This window comes from Heptranchias perlo, chromosome 39, assembly GCF_035084215.1.
Source record: "Heptranchias perlo isolate sHepPer1 chromosome 39, sHepPer1.hap1, whole genome shotgun sequence".
NCBI classification, from domain to species: Eukaryota; Metazoa; Chordata; class Chondrichthyes; order Hexanchiformes; family Hexanchidae; genus Heptranchias; species Heptranchias perlo.
Window position 1 is genome coordinate 10234643 of NC_090363.1, and position 15957 is coordinate 10250599.

The window sequence follows — 15957 nt, forward strand, 5'->3', positions numbered from 1 at the left end:
ACAGATCTTCCCTTTTGTTCTTTCCTCCCCTCCCCTCCACACCCCCCTCCCTTTCCCTGACTCTGTACTGGCTTAAAAACTTTGGGGGTGATTTTAAACCCCAAGAATGGGTGCATTGGGAGTAGAAAATAGTTGTTTTTTGGGGTCGCAACCGCAAAGTTTTTGGACTTTGCATTCCCAGTGGGAAGCCTGGACTTTTACTCGCCAACGTTAAACCCGGATACAAAGCCGGGTTGCGGTCGCGACCCAAAAAACAACTGTTTTCAACTCCCGCCCGCCCCCAACCCACCCGTTCTTTGGGGTTAAAATCCCCCATTTACTCTTTGACATCTTCCAGTTCTGAGGAAAGATCATTGACCTGAAACGTTAACTCTGTTTCTTTCTCCACAGACGCTGCCTGACTTGCTGAGTGTTTCCAGCATTTTCTGTTTTTATTTCAGGTTTCCAGCATCCGCAGTATTTTGCTTTTGATGGATGATGGTCTGGTCATGTAACTTTACCGGCCGTTGCTGTGGTAACCAAGAAATGCTGGGATGTTTCCCAATTTTAACACTTTGTGTGCAGAGCCGCCATCCGGAGTAGGCCATTAAAGGTCAATAACCCGGAGACATAGATTTAAAGTAATTGGTAGAAGGATTAGAGGGGAGCTGAGGAAAAATTTTTTCACCCAGAGGGTGGGGTCTGGAACTCACTGCCTGAAAGGGTGGTAGAGGCAGAAACCCTTTTTAGTGATGTTGGTTTAGGGATAAATGTTGGCCAGGACTCCCCTGCTCCTCTTCGAAATAGAACGGTGAGACCTTTTACCTGCACCTGAGAGGGCAGATGGGGCCTCGGTTTAACGTCTCATCCGAAAGACAGGTATTACTCGTTTGCACATTTTCTAATTGCTCAGAAACAAACATCGTTGAGGTACACTTCATCAAGCACTCCCGCCTAAGCTAAAGCTAATAGACTCTCTCTAATATGCATCCATGCTACAAACTATCTTCAACAGTCTGATTAACAGTAGATCCTGACTGTTTACTTGCCAGCCTTATTATTGTGGGTATGACGATGCATGTCAACAGTTTAAGTATCAGTGCATGTAAAAAGTTCAAAATATAATAAACTATAACGATATATAAAATGATAAAACAAACTATAACTGTATTACACAACTCCCTCGGGTAATCGCAGCTCACACCTGGCAATATAATACACCACAGGGCAAAACCACGCTCCTGACCTTTGGCCACCTGGTGAGGGGAGGGGCAGGCAGGTCGGAGGACGTCCTCGCGGGTCTGCTCCTGGGCCTGTCCAAGGTGGCCACCGACAGGTCCAGGCGAGAAGCGGCCCGTGGGGGCGGTGGCTCCGACTGTCTGCCTCTCTTCCGTGGCATTCTCCGCACCCAGGTGGCCCTGGAGAAGGCGTCTGCCGGTGCGCTTGAGGCTTTCCGCGACCAGTGGGCACCGCAGGGGCTGGAGTGCATCCTGGATTGTTGCAATAAAATTATTATTTGACTCTTATTATTTGGTTTTGGATTTGTTTTAAATAAGACACACCTTAACCACCCCACTCTTAAAAAAGAAAAACAGGACAAAAAACGGTTAGAACCGAAAATGCATTGCACTAAATCAACATTGTGGCCAGCAAAGTAAATCGATCAGTCACGTTGGTGCAGTAGGGAAATACTCTTCTGAGATTGACCGATTTTCTCGGGAAATAGGCGGTAAGTTTAGGGACCAGAGTCATTACTGGTGCCTGGGTGGCCTGCACAGAAGGTTAGTTAAGGAAATGGCCAAAGAAATTGGTCATCTTTTAGCAGGGATCTTTGGCGAGAAAAGAACGCAAAGGTCATTTCTGCAAAAAAAAGGATTGTATTGGAACTGAGATTGTCCCAACATTGGGAAACCTAATGTTCGTCGCCAGTAAAATGGTAAAGGCTATTTATTCTTCAGAGGAGTGTGGTGGAACACCGAGCAGCAGACTAACCAATCAGGGCAAGTCAACATGGTTTCATGTGGAGATGATGGTGGTTGAGAGACTCGTTCTAATTCTGTGAGGAGGTGTCGTTTTCAGCCAGGTTTCCTGCCTACAATGCCGCTTAGAAGACTGGTGAATAAGGCAGTAACCGCCAAGTAGGTGGACAGTTATCGGAATGAATTGGCCGCTGGTTCCATCAAAGGAAGTAGTGGGTGGAGTTCTGTGAGAATGACGGAAAGATCAGTGCTGGAACCTTTGGTCCTGCAAAGATCAGTGCTGGATCCTTTGGTGCTGCAAAGATCAGTGCTGGAACCTTTGGTCCTGCAAAGATCAGTGCTGGAACCTTTGGTACTGCAAAGATCAGTGCTGGATCCTTTGGTGCTGCAAAGATCAGTGCTGGATCCTTTGGTGCTGCAAAGATCAGTGCTGGAACCTTTGGTGCTGCAAAGATCAGTGCTGGAACCTTTGGTACTGCAAAGATCAGTGCTGGAACCTTTGGTGCTGCAAAGATCAGTGCTGGATCCTTTGGTGCTGCAAAGATCAGTGCTGGAACCTTTGGTGCTGCAAAGATCAGTCCTGGAACCTTTGGTGCTGCAAAGATCAGTGCTGGAACCTTTGGTCCTGCAAAGATCAGTGCTGGAACCTTTGGTCCTGCAAAGATCAGTGCTGGAACCTTTGGTCCTGCAAAGATCAGTGCTGGAACCTTTGGTCCTGCAAAGATCAGTCCTGGAACCTTTGGTGCTGCAAAGATCAGTGCTGGATCCTTTGGTCCTGCAAAGATCAGTCCTGGAACCTTTGGTGCTGCAAAGATCAGTGCTGGAACCTTTGGTGCTGCAAAGATCAGTGCTGGAACCTTTGGTCCTGCAAAGATCAGTGCTGGAACCTTTGGTCCTGCAAAGATCAGTGCTGGAACCTTTGGTCCTGCAAAGATCAGTCCTGGAACCTTTGGTGCTGCAAAGATCAGTGCTGGATCCTTTGGTCCTGCAAAGATCAGTGCTGGATCCTTTGGTCCTGCAAAGATCAGTCCTGGAACCTTTGGTGCTGCAAAGATCAGTGCTGGAACCTTTGGTCCTGCAAAGATCAGTCCTGGAACCTTTGGTGCTGCAAAGATCAGTGCTGGAACCTTTGGTGCTGCAAAGATCAGTGCTGGAACCTTTGGTCCTGCAAAGATCAGTGCTGGATCCTTTGGTCCTGCAAAGATCAGTGCTGGATCCTTTGGTCCTGCAAAGATCAGTGCTGGATCCTTTGGTCCTGCAAAGATCAGTGCTGGATCCTTTGGTCCTGCAAAGATCAGTGCTGGAACCTTTGGTGCTGCAAAGATCAGTGCTGGAACCTTTGGTGCTGCAAAGATCAGTGCTGGAACCTTTGGTACTGCAAAGATCAGTCCTGGAACCTTTGGTGCTGCAAAGATCAGTGCTGGAACCTTTGGTCCTGCAAAGATCAGTGCTGGAACCTTTGGTCCTGCAAAGATCAGTGCTGGAACCTTTGGTCCTGCAAAGATCAGTGCTGGAACCTTTGGTCCTGCAAAGATCAGTCCTGGAACCTTTGGTGCTGCAAAGATCAGTGCTGGATCCTTTGGTCCTGCAAAGATCAGTCCTGGAACCTTTGGTGCTGCAAAGATCAGTGCTGGAACCTTTGGTGCTGCAAAGATCAGTGCTGGAACCTTTGGTCCTGCAAAGATCAGTGCTGGAACCTTTGGTCCTGCAAAGATCAGTGCTGGAACCTTTGGTCCTGCAAAGATCAGTCCTGGAACCTTTGGTGCTGCAAAGATCAGTGCTGGATCCTTTGGTCCTGCAAAGATCAGTGCTGGATCCTTTGGTCCTGCAAAGATCAGTCCTGGAACCTTTGGTGCTGCAAAGATCAGTGCTGGAACCTTTGGTCCTGCAAAGATCAGTCCTGGAACCTTTGGTGCTGCAAAGATCAGTGCTGGAACCTTTGGTGCTGCAAAGATCAGTGCTGGAACCTTTGGTGCTGCAAAGATCAGTGCTGGAACCTTTGGTCCTGCAAAGATCAGTGCTGGAACCTTTGGTGCTGCAAAGATCAGTGCTGGAACCTTTGGCGCTGCAAAGATCAGTCCTGGAACCTTTGGTCCTGCAAAGATCAGTGCTGGAACCTTTGGTCCTGCAAAGATCAGTGCTGGATCCTTTGGTGCTGCAAAGATCAGTCCTGGAACCTTTGGCGCTGCAAAGATCAGTGCTGGAACCTTTGGTCCTGCAAAGATCAGTGCTGGAACCTTTGGTCCTGCAAAGATCAGTGCTGGAACCTTTGGTCCTGCAAAGATCAGTGCTGGATCCTTTGGTCCTGCAAAGATCAGTCCTGGAACCTTTGGCGCTGCAAAGATCAGTGCTGGAACCTTTGGTCCTGCAAAGATCAGTGCTGGATCCTTTGGTCCTGCAAAGATCAGTGCTGGAACCTTTGGTCCTGCAAAGATCAGTGCTGGATCCTTTGGTGCTGCAAAGATCAGTGCTGGATCCTTTGGTCCTGCAAAGATCAGTGCTGGAACCTTTGGTACTGCAAAGATCAGTGCTGGAACCTTTGGTCCTGCAAAGATCAGTGCTGGAACCTTTGGTGCTGCAAAGATCAGTGCTGGATCCTTTGGTGCTGCAAAGAACAGTGCTGGATCCTTTGGTCCTGCAAGGATCAGTCCTGGAACCTTTGGTGCTGCAAAGATCAGTGCTGGAACCTTTGGTACTGCAAAGATCAGTGCTGGAACCTTTGGTCCTGCAAAGATCAGTGCTGGAACCTTTGGTCCTGCAAAGATCAGTCCTGGAACCTTTGGTGCTGCAAAGATCAGTGCTGGATCCTTTGGTCCTGCAAAGATCAGTGCTGGATCCTTTGGTCCTGCAAAGATCAGTCCTGGAACCTTTGGTGCTGCAAAGATCAGTGCTGGAACCTTTGGTGCTGCAAAGATCAGTGCTGGAACCTTTGGTGCTGCAAAGATCAGTGCTGGAACCTTTCGTCCTGCAAAGATCAGTGCTGGAACCTTTGGTGCTGCAAAGATCAGTGCTGGAACCTTTGGTGCTGCAAAGATCAGTGCTGGAACCTTTGGTCCTGCAAAGATCAGTGCTGGAACCTTTGGTCCTGCAAAGATCAGTCCTGGAACCTTTGGTGCTGCAAAGATCAGTGCTGGATCCTTTGGTCCTGCAAAGATCAGTGCTGGATCCTTTGGTCCTGCAAAGATCAGTCCTGGAACCTTTGGTGCTGCAAAGATCAGTGCTGGAACCTTTGGTCCTGCAAAGATCAGTCCTGGAACCTTTGGTGCTGCAAAGATCAGTGCTGGAACCTTTGGTGCTGCAAAGATCAGTGCTGGAACCTTTGGTCCTGCAAAGATCAGTGCTGGATCCTTTGGTCCTGCAAAGATCAGTGCTGGATCCTTTGGTCCTGCAAAGATCAGTGCTGGATCCTTTGGTCCTGCAAAGATCAGTGCTGGATCCTTTGGTCCTGCAAAGATCAGTGCTGGAACCTTTGGTGCTGCAAAGATCAGTGCTGGAACCTTTGGTGCTGCAAAGATCAGTGCTGGAACCTTTGGTACTGCAAAGATCAGTCCTGGAACCTTTGGTGCTGCAAAGATCAGTGCTGGAACCTTTGGTCCTGCAAAGATCAGTGCTGGAACCTTTGGTCCTGCAAAGATCAGTGCTGGAACCTTTGGTCCTGCAAAGATCAGTGCTGGAACCTTTGGTCCTGCAAAGATCAGTCCTGGAACCTTTGGTGCTGCAAAGATCAGTGCTGGATCCTTTGGTCCTGCAAAGATCAGTCCTGGAACCTTTGGTGCTGCAAAGATCAGTGCTGGAACCTTTGGTGCTGCAAAGATCAGTGCTGGAACCTTTGGTCCTGCAAAGATCAGTGCTGGAACCTTTGGTCCTGCAAAGATCAGTGCTGGAACCTTTGGTCCTGCAAAGATCAGTCCTGGAACCTTTGGTGCTGCAAAGATCAGTGCTGGATCCTTTGGTCCTGCAAAGATCAGTGCTGGATCCTTTGGTCCTGCAAAGATCAGTCCTGGAACCTTTGGTGCTGCAAAGATCAGTGCTGGAACCTTTGGTCCTGCAAAGATCAGTCCTGGAACCTTTGGTGCTGCAAAGATCAGTGCTGGAACCTTTGGTGCTGCAAAGATCAGTGCTGGAACCTTTGGTGCTGCAAAGATCAGTGCTGGAACCTTTGGTCCTGCAAAGATCAGTGCTGGAACCTTTGGTGCTGCAAAGATCAGTGCTGGAACCTTTGGCGCTGCAAAGATCAGTCCTGGAACCTTTGGTCCTGCAAAGATCAGTGCTGGAACCTTTGGTCCTGCAAAGATCAGTGCTGGATCCTTTGGTGCTGCAAAGATCAGTCCTGGAACCTTTGGCGCTGCAAAGATCAGTGCTGGAACCTTTGGTCCTGCAAAGATCAGTGCTGGAACCTTTGGTCCTGCAAAGATCAGTGCTGGAACCTTTGGTCCTGCAAAGATCAGTGCTGGATCCTTTGGTCCTGCAAAGATCAGTCCTGGAACCTTTGGCGCTGCAAAGATCAGTGCTGGAACCTTTGGTCCTGCAAAGATCAGTGCTGGATCCTTTGGTCCTGCAAAGATCAGTGCTGGAACCTTTGGTCCTGCAAAGATCAGTGCTGGATCCTTTGGTGCTGCAAAGATCAGTGCTGGATCCTTTGGTCCTGCAAAGATCAGTGCTGGAACCTTTGGTACTGCAAAGATCAGTGCTGGAACCTTTGGTCCTGCAAAGATCAGTGCTGGAACCTTTGGTGCTGCAAAGATCAGTGCTGGATCCTTTGGTGCTGCAAAGAACAGTGCTGGATCCTTTGGTCCTGCAAGGATCAGTCCTGGAACCTTTGGTGCTGCAAAGATCAGTGCTGGAACCTTTGGTCCTGCAAAGATCAGTCCTGGAACCTTTGGTGCTGCAAAGATCAGTGCTGGAACCTTTGGTGCTGCAAAGATCAGTGCTGGAACCTTTGGTCCTGCAAAGATCAGTGCTGGATCCTTTGGTCCTGCAAAGATCAGTGCTGGATCCTTTGGTCCTGCAAAGATCAGTGCTGGATCCTTTGGTCCTGCAAAGATCAGTGCTGGATCCTTTGGTCCTGCAAAGATCAGTGCTGGAACCTTTGGTGCTGCAAAGATCAGTGCTGGAACCTTTGGTGCTGCAAAGATCAGTGCTGGAACCTTTGGTACTGCAAAGATCAGTCCTGGAACCTTTGGTGCTGCAAAGATCAGTGCTGGAACCTTTGGTCCTGCAAAGATCAGTGCTGGAACCTTTGGTCCTGCAAAGATCAGTGCTGGAACCTTTGGTCCTGCAAAGATCAGTGCTGGAACCTTTGGTCCTGCAAAGATCAGTCCTGGAACCTTTGGTGCTGCAAAGATCAGTGCTGGATCCTTTGGTCCTGCAAAGATCAGTCCTGGAACCTTTGGTGCTGCAAAGATCAGTGCTGGAACCTTTGGTGCTGCAAAGATCAGTGCTGGAACCTTTGGTCCTGCAAAGATCAGTGCTGGAACCTTTGGTCCTGCAAAGATCAGTGCTGGAACCTTTGGTCCTGCAAAGATCAGTCCTGGAACCTTTGGTGCTGCAAAGATCAGTGCTGGATCCTTTGGTCCTGCAAAGATCAGTGCTGGATCCTTTGGTCCTGCAAAGATCAGTCCTGGAACCTTTGGTGCTGCAAAGATCAGTGCTGGAACCTTTGGTCCTGCAAAGATCAGTCCTGGAACCTTTGGTGCTGCAAAGATCAGTGCTGGAACCTTTGGTGCTGCAAAGATCAGTGCTGGAACCTTTGGTGCTGCAAAGATCAGTGCTGGAACCTTTGGTCCTGCAAAGATCAGTGCTGGAACCTTTGGTGCTGCAAAGATCAGTGCTGGAACCTTTGGCGCTGCAAAGATCAGTCCTGGAACCTTTGGTCCTGCAAAGATCAGTGCTGGAACGTTTGGTCCTGCAAAGATCAGTGCTGGATCCTTTGGTGCTGCAAAGATCAGTCCTGGAACCTTTGGCGCTGCAAAGATCAGTGCTGGAACCTTTGGTCCTGCAAAGATCAGTGCTGGAACCTTTGGTCCTGCAAAGATCAGTGCTGGAACCTTTGGTCCTGCAAAGATCAGTGCTGGATCCTTTGGTCCTGCAAAGATCAGTCCTGGAACCTTTGGCGCTGCAAAGATCAGTGCTGGAACCTTTGGTCCTGCAAAGATCAGTGCTGGATCCTTTGGTCCTGCAAAGATCAGTGCTGGAACCTTTGGTGCTGCAAAGATCAGTGCTGGATCCTTTGGTCCTGCAAAGATCAGTGCTGGATCCTTTGGTCCTGCAAAGATCAGTGCTGGAACCTTTGGTACTGCAAAGATCAGTGCTGGAACCTTTGGTCCTGCAAAGATCAGTGCTGGAACCTTTGGTGCTGCAAAGATCAGTGCTGGATCCTTTGGTGCTGCAAAGAACAGTGCTGGATCCTTTGGTCCTGCAAGGATCAGTCCTGGAACCTTTGGTGCTGCAAAGATCAGTGCTGGAACCTTTGGTACTGCAAAGATCAGTGCTGGAACCTTTGGTCCTGCAAAGATCAGTGCTGGAACCTTTGGTCCTGCAAAGATCAGTGCTGGAACCTTTGGTGCTGCAAAGATCAGTGCTGGATCCTTTGGTCCTGCAAAGATCAGTGCTGGATCCTTTGGTCCTGCAAAGATCAGTCCTGGAACCCTTGGTGCTGCAAAGATCAGTGCTGGAACCTTTGGTGCTGCAAAGATCAGTGCTGGAACCTTTGGTGCTGCAAAGATCAGTGCTGGAACCTTTCGTCCTGCAAAGATCAGTGCTGGAACCTTTGGTGCTGCAAAGATCAGTGCTGGAACCTTTGGTGCTGCAAAGATCAGTGCTGGAACCTTTGGTCCTGCAAATATCAGTGCTGGAACCTTTGGTCCTGCAAAGATCAGTCCTGGAACCTTTGGTGCTGCAAAGATCAGTGCTGGATCCTTTGGTCCTGCAAAGATCAGTGCTGGATCCTTTGGTCCTGCAAAGATCAGTCCTGGAACCTTTGGTGCTGCAAAGATCAGTGCTGGAACCTTTGGTCCTGCAAAGATCAGTCCTGGAACCTTTGGTGCTGCAAAGATCAGTGCTGGAACCTTTGGTGCTGCAAAGATCAGTGCTGGAACCTTTGGTCCTGCAAAGATCAGTGCTGGATCCTTTGGTCCTGCAAAGATCAGTGCTGGATCCTTTGGTCCTGCAAAGATCAGTGCTGGATCCTTTGGTCCTGCAAAGATCAGTGCTGGATCCTTTGGTCCTGCAAAGATCAGTGCTGGAACCTTTGGTGCTGCAAAGATCAGTGCTGGAACCTTTGGTGCTGCAAAGATCAGTGCTGGAACCTTTGGTACTGCAAAGATCAGTCCTGGAACCTTTGGTGCTGCAAAGATCAGTGCTGGAACCTTTGGTCCTGCAAAGATCAGTGCTGGAACCTTTGGTCCTGCAAAGATCAGTGCTGGAACCTTTGGTCCTGCAAAGATCAGTGCTGGAACCTTTGGTCCTGCAAAGATCAGTCCTGGAACCTTTGGTGCTGCAAAGATCAGTGCTGGATCCTTTGGTCCTGCAAAGATCAGTCCTGGAACCTTTGGTGCTGCAAAGATCAGTGCTGGAACCTTTGGTGCTGCAAAGATCAGTGCTGGAACCTTTGGTCCTGCAAAGATCAGTGCTGGAACCTTTGGTCCTGCAAAGATCAGTGCTGGAACCTTTGGTCCTGCAAAGATCAGTCCTGGAACCTTTGGTGCTGCAAAGATCAGTGCTGGATCCTTTGGTCCTGCAAAGATCAGTGCTGGATCCTTTGGTCCTGCAAAGATCAGTCCTGGAACCTTTGGTGCTGCAAAGATCAGTGCTGGAACCTTTGGTGCTGCAAAGATCAGTGCTGGAACCTTTGGTGCTGCAAAGATCAGTGCTGGAACCTTTGGTCCTGCAAAGATCAGTGCTGGAACCTTTGGTGCTGCAAAGATCAGTGCTGGAACCTTTGGCGCTGCAAAGATCAGTCCTGGAACCTTTGGTCCTGCAAAGATCAGTGCTGGAACCTTTGGTCCTGCAAAGATCAGTGCTGGATCCTTTGGTGCTGCAAAGATCAGTCCTGGAACCTTTGGCGCTGCAAAGATCAGTGCTGGAACCTTTGGTCCTGCAAAGATCAGTGCTGGAACCTTTGGTCCTGCAAAGATCAGTGCTGGAACCTTTGGTCCTGCAAAGATCAGTGCTGGATCCTTTGGTCCTGCAAAGATCAGTCCTGGAACCTTTGGCGCTGCAAAGATCAGTGCTGGAACCTTTGGTCCTGCAAAGATCAGTGCTGGATCCTTTGGTCCTGCAAAGATCAGTGCTGGAACCTTTGGTCCTGCAAAGATCAGTGCTGGATCCTTTGGTGCTGCAAAGATCAGTGCTGGATCCTTTGGTCCTGCAAAGATCAGTGCTGGAACCTTTGGTACTGCAAAGATCAGTGCTGGAACCTTTGGTGCTGCAAAGATCAGTGCTGGATCCTTTGGTGCTGCAAAGAACAGTGCTGGATCCTTTGGTCCTGCAAGGATCAGTCCTGGAACCTTTGGTGCTGCAAAGATCAGTCCTGGAACCTTTGGTGCTGCAAAGATCAGTGCTGGATCCTTTGGTCCTGCAAAGATCAGTGCTGGATCCTTTGGTCCTGCAAAGATCAGTCCTGGAACCTTTGGTGCTGCAAAGATCAGTGCTGGAACCTTTGGTCCTGCAAAGATCAGTCCTGGAACCTTTGGTGCTGCAAAGATCAGTGCTGGAACCTTTGGTGCTGCAAAGATCAGTGCTGGAACCTTTGGTCCTGCAAAGATCAGTGCTGGATCCTTTGGTCCTGCAAAGATCAGTGCTGGATCCTTTGGTCCTGCAAAGATCAGTGCTGGATCCTTTGGTCCTGCAAAGATCAGTGCTGGATCCTTTGGTCCTGCAAAGATCAGTGCTGGAACCTTTGGTGCTGCAAAGATCAGTGCTGGAACCTTTGGTGCTGCAAAGATCAGTGCTGGAACCTTTGGTACTGCAAAGATCAGTCCTGGAACCTTTGGTGCTGCAAAGATCAGTGCTGGAACCTTTGGTCCTGCAAAGATCAGTGCTGGAACCTTTGGTCCTGCAAAGATCAGTGCTGGAACCTTTGGTCCTGCAAAGATCAGTGCTGGAACCTTTGGTCCTGCAAAGATCAGTCCTGGAACCTTTGGTGCTGCAAAGATCAGTGCTGGATCCTTTGGTCCTGCAAAGATCAGTCCTGGAACCTTTGGTGCTGCAAAGATCAGTGCTGGAACCTTTGGTGCTGCAAAGATCAGTGCTGGAACCTTTGGTCCTGCAAAGATCAGTGCTGGAACCTTTGGTCCTGCAAAGATCAGTGCTGGAACCTTTGGTCCTGCAAAGATCAGTCCTGGAACCTTTGGTGCTGCAAAGATCAGTGCTGGATCCTTTGGTCCTGCAAAGATCAGTGCTGGATCCTTTGGTCCTGCAAAGATCAGTCCTGGAACCTTTGGTGCTGCAAAGATCAGTGCTGGAACCTTTGGTGCTGCAAAGATCAGTGCTGGAACCTTTGGTGCTGCAAAGATCAGTGCTGGAACCTTTGGTCCTGCAAAGATCAGTGCTGGAACCTTTGGTGCTGCAAAGATCAGTGCTGGAACCTTTGGCGCTGCAAAGATCAGTCCTGGAACCTTTGGTCCTGCAAAGATCAGTGCTGGAACCTTTGGTCCTGCAAAGATCAGTGCTGGATCCTTTGGTGCTGCAAAGATCAGTGCTGGAACCTTTGGCGCTGCAAAGATCAGTGCTGGAACCTTTGGTCCTGCAAAGATCAGTGCTGGAACCTTTGGTCCTGCAAAGATCAGTGCTGGAACCTTTGGTCCTGCAAAGATCAGTGCTGGATCCTTTGGTCCTGCAAAGATCAGTCCTGGAACCTTTGGCGCTGCAAAGATCAGTGCTGGAACCTTTGGTCCTGCAAAGATCAGTGCTGGATCCTTTGGTCCTGCAAAGATCAGTGCTGGAACCTTTGGTCCTGCAAAGATCAGTGCTGGATCCTTTGGTGCTGCAAAGATCAGTGCTGGATCCTTTGGTCCTGCAAAGATCAGTGCTGGAACCTTTGGTACTGCAAAGATCAGTGCTGGAACCTTTGGTCCTGCAAAGATCAGTGCTGGAACCTTTGGTGCTGCAAAGATCAGTGCTGGATCCTTTGGTGCTGCAAAGAACAGTGCTGGATCCTTTGGTCCTGCAAGGATCAGTCCTGGAACCTTTCGTGCTGCAAAGATCAGTGCTGGAACCTTTGGTACTGCAAAGATCAGTGCTGGAACCTTTGGTGCTGCAAAGATCAGTGCTGGAACCTTTGGTCCTGCAAAGATCAGTCCTGGAACCTTTGGTGCTGCAAAGATCAGTGCTGGATCCTTTGGTCCTGCAAAGATCAGTGCTGGATCCTTTGGTCCTGCAAAGATCAGTCCTGGAACCTTTGGTGCTGCAAAGATCAGTGCTGGAACCTTTGGTGCTGCAAAGATCAGTGCTGGAACCTTTGGTGCTGCAAAGATCAGTGCTGGAACCTTTCGTCCTGCAAAGATCAGTGCTGGAACCTTTGGTGCTGCAAAGATCAGTGCTGGAACCTTTGGTCCTGCAAAGATCAGTGCTGGAACCTTTGGTCCTGCAAAGATCAGTGCTGGAACCTTTGGTCCTGCAAAGATCAGTGCTGGAACCTTTGGTCCTGCAAAGATCAGTGCTGGAACCTTTGGTGCTGCAAAGATCAGTGCTGGAACCTTTGGTCCTGCAAAGAACAGTGCTGGAATCTTTGGCGCTGCAAAGATCAGTGCTGGAACCTTTGGCGCTGCAAAGATCAGTGCTGGAACCTTTGGTCCTGCAAAGATCAGTGCTGGAACCTTTGGCGCTGCAAAGATCAGTGCTGGAACCTTTGGTCCTGCAAAGATCAGTGCTGGAACCTTTGGCGCTGCAAAGATCAGTCCTGGAACCTTTGGTCCTGCAAAGATCAGTGCTGGAACCTTTGGCGCTGCAAAGATCAGTGCTGGAACCTTTGGTCCTGCAAAGATCAGTGCTGGAACCTTTGGCGCTGCAAAGATCAGTGCTGGAACCTTTGGTCCTGCAAAGATCAGTGCTGGAACCTTTGGTCCTGCAAAGATCAGTGCTGGATCCTTTGGTCCTACAAAGATCAGTGCTGGATCCTTTGGTCCTGCAAAGATCAGTGCTGGAACCTTTGGTGCTGCAAAGATCAGTGCTGGAACCCTTGGTGCTGCAAAGATCAGTGCTGGAACCTTTGCCGCTACAAAGATCAGTGCTGGAACCTTTGGTCCTGCAAAGATCAGTGCTGGATCCTTTGGTCCTACAAAGATCAGTGCTGGATCCTTTGGTCCTGCAAAGATCAGTCCTGGAACCTTTGGTGCTGCAAAGATCAGTGCTGGAACCTTTGCCGCTGCAAAGATCAGTCCTGGATCCTTTGGTGCTGCAAAGATCAGTGCTGGAACCTTTGCCGCTGCAAAGATCAGTGCTGGATCCTTTGGTGCTGCAAAGATCAGTGCTGGAACCTTTGGTGCTGCAAAGATCAGTGCTGGAACCTTTGCCGCTGCAAAGATCAGTCCTGGATCCTTTGGTGCTGCAAAGATCAGTCCTGGAACCTTTGGTCCTGCAAAGATCAGTCCTGGAACCTTTGGTGCTGCAAAGATCAGTGCTGGAACCTTTGGTCCTGCAAAGATCAGTGCTGGAACCTTTGCCGCTGCAAAGATCAGTCCTGGAACCTTTGGTCCTGCAAAGATCAGTGCTGGAACCTTTGGTGCTGCAAAGATCAGTGCTGGAACCTTTGCCGCTGCAAAGATCAGTCCTGGATCCTTTGGTGCTGCAAAGATCAGTGCTGGAACCTTTGGTGCTGCAAAGATCAGTGCTGGAACCCTTGGTGCTGCAAAGATCAGTGCTGGAACCTTTGCCGCTACAAAGATCAGTGCTGGAACCTTTGGTCCTGCAAAGATCAGTGCTGGATCCTTTGGTCCTACAAAGATCAGTGCTGGATCCTTTGGTCCTGCAAAGATCAGTCCTGGAACCTTTGGTGCTGCAAAGATCAGTGCTGGAACCTTTGCCGCTGCAAAGATCAGTCCTGGATCCTTTGGTGCTGCAAAGATCAGTGCTGGAACCTTTGCCGCTGCAAAGATCAGTGCTGGATCCTTTGGTGCTGCAAAGATCAGTGCTGGAACCTTTGGTGCTGCAAAGATCAGTGCTGGAACCTTTGCCGCTGCAAAGATCAGTCCTGGATCCTTTGGTGCTGCAAAGATCAGTCCTGGAACCTTTGGTCCTGCAAAGATCAGTGCTGGAACCTTTGGTGCTGCAAAGATCAGTGCTGGAACCTTTGGTCCTGCAAAGATCAGTGCTGGAACCTTTGCCGCTGCAAAGATCAGTCCTGGAACCTTTGGTCCTGCAAAGATCAGTGCTGGAACCTTTGGTGCTGCAAAGATCAGTGCTGGAACCTTTGCCGCTGCAAAGATCAGTCCTGGATCCTTTGGTGCTGCAAAGATCAGTCCTGGATCCTTTGGTGCTGCAAAGATCAGTGCTGGAACCTTTGGTCCTGCAAAGATCAGTGCTGGAACCTTTGGTCCTGCAAAGATCAGTGCTGGATCCTTTGGTGCTGCAAAGATCAGTGCTGGAACCTTTGCCGCTGCATAGATCAGTCCTGGATCCTTTGGTGCTGCAAAGATCAGTCCTGGAACCTTTGGTCCTGCAAAGATCAGTCCTGGAACCTTTGGTGCTGCAAAGATCAGTGCTGGAACCTTTGGTCCTGCAAAGATCAGTGCTGGATCCTTTGGTCCTGCAAAGATCAGTGCTGGATCCTTTGGTGCTGCAAAGATCAGTCCTGGAACCTTTGGCGCTGCAAAGATCAGTGCTGGAACCTTTGGTCCTGCAAAGATCAGTGCTGGAACCTTTGGTCCTGCAAAGATCAGTGCTGGAACCTTTGGTCCTGCAAAGATCAGTGCTGGATCCTTTGGTCCTGCAAAGATCAGTCCTGGAACCTTTGGCGCTGCAAAGATCAGTGCTGGAACCTTTGGTCCTGCAAAGATCAGTGCTGGATCCTTTGGTCCTGCAAAGATCAGTGCTGGAACCTTTGGTCCTGCAAAGATCAGTGCTGGATCCTTTGGTGCTGCAAAGATCAGTGCTGGATCCTTTGGTCCTGCAAAGATCAGTGCTGGAACCTTTGGTACTGCAAAGATCAGTGCTGGAACCTTTGGTCCTGCAAAGATCAGTGCTGGAACCTTTGGCGCTGCAAAGATCAGTGCTGGATCCTTTGGTGCTGCAAAGAACAGTGCTGGATCCTTTGGTCCTGCAAAGATCAGTCCTGGAACCTTTGGTGCTGCAAAGATCAGTGCTGGAACCTTTGGTACTGCAAAGATCAGTGCTGGAACCTTTGGTCCTGCAAAGATCAGTGCTGGAACCTTTGGTCCTGCAAAGATCAGTCCTGGAACCTTTGGTGCTGCAAAGATCAGTGCTGGATCCTTTGGTCCTGCAAAGATCAGTGCTGGATCCTTTGGTCCTGCAAAGATCAGTCCTGGAACCTTTGGTGCTGCAAAGATCAGTGCTGGAACCTTTGGTGCTGCAACGATCAGTGCTGGAACCTTTGGTGCTGCAAAGATCAGTGCTGGAACCTTTCGTCCTGCAAAGATCAGTGCTGGAACCTTTGGTGCTGCAAAGATCAGTGCTGGAAGCTTTGGTCCTGCAAAGATCAGTGCTGGAACCTTTGGTCCTGCAAAGATCAGTGCTGGAACCTTTGGTCCTGCAAAGATCAGTGCTGGAACCTTTGGTCCTGCAAAGATCAGTGCTGGAACCTTTGGTGCTGCAAAGATCAGTGCTGGAACCTTTGGTCCTGCAAAGATCAGTGCTGGAATCTTTGGCGCTGCAAAGATCAGTGCTGGAACCTTTGGCGCTGCAAAGATCAGTGCTGGAACCTTTGGTCCTGCAAAGATCAGTGCTGGAACCTTTGGCGCTGCAAAGATCAGTGCTGGAACTTTTGGTCCTGCAAAGATCAGTGCTGGAACCTTTGGCGCTGCAAAGATCAGTGCTGGAACCT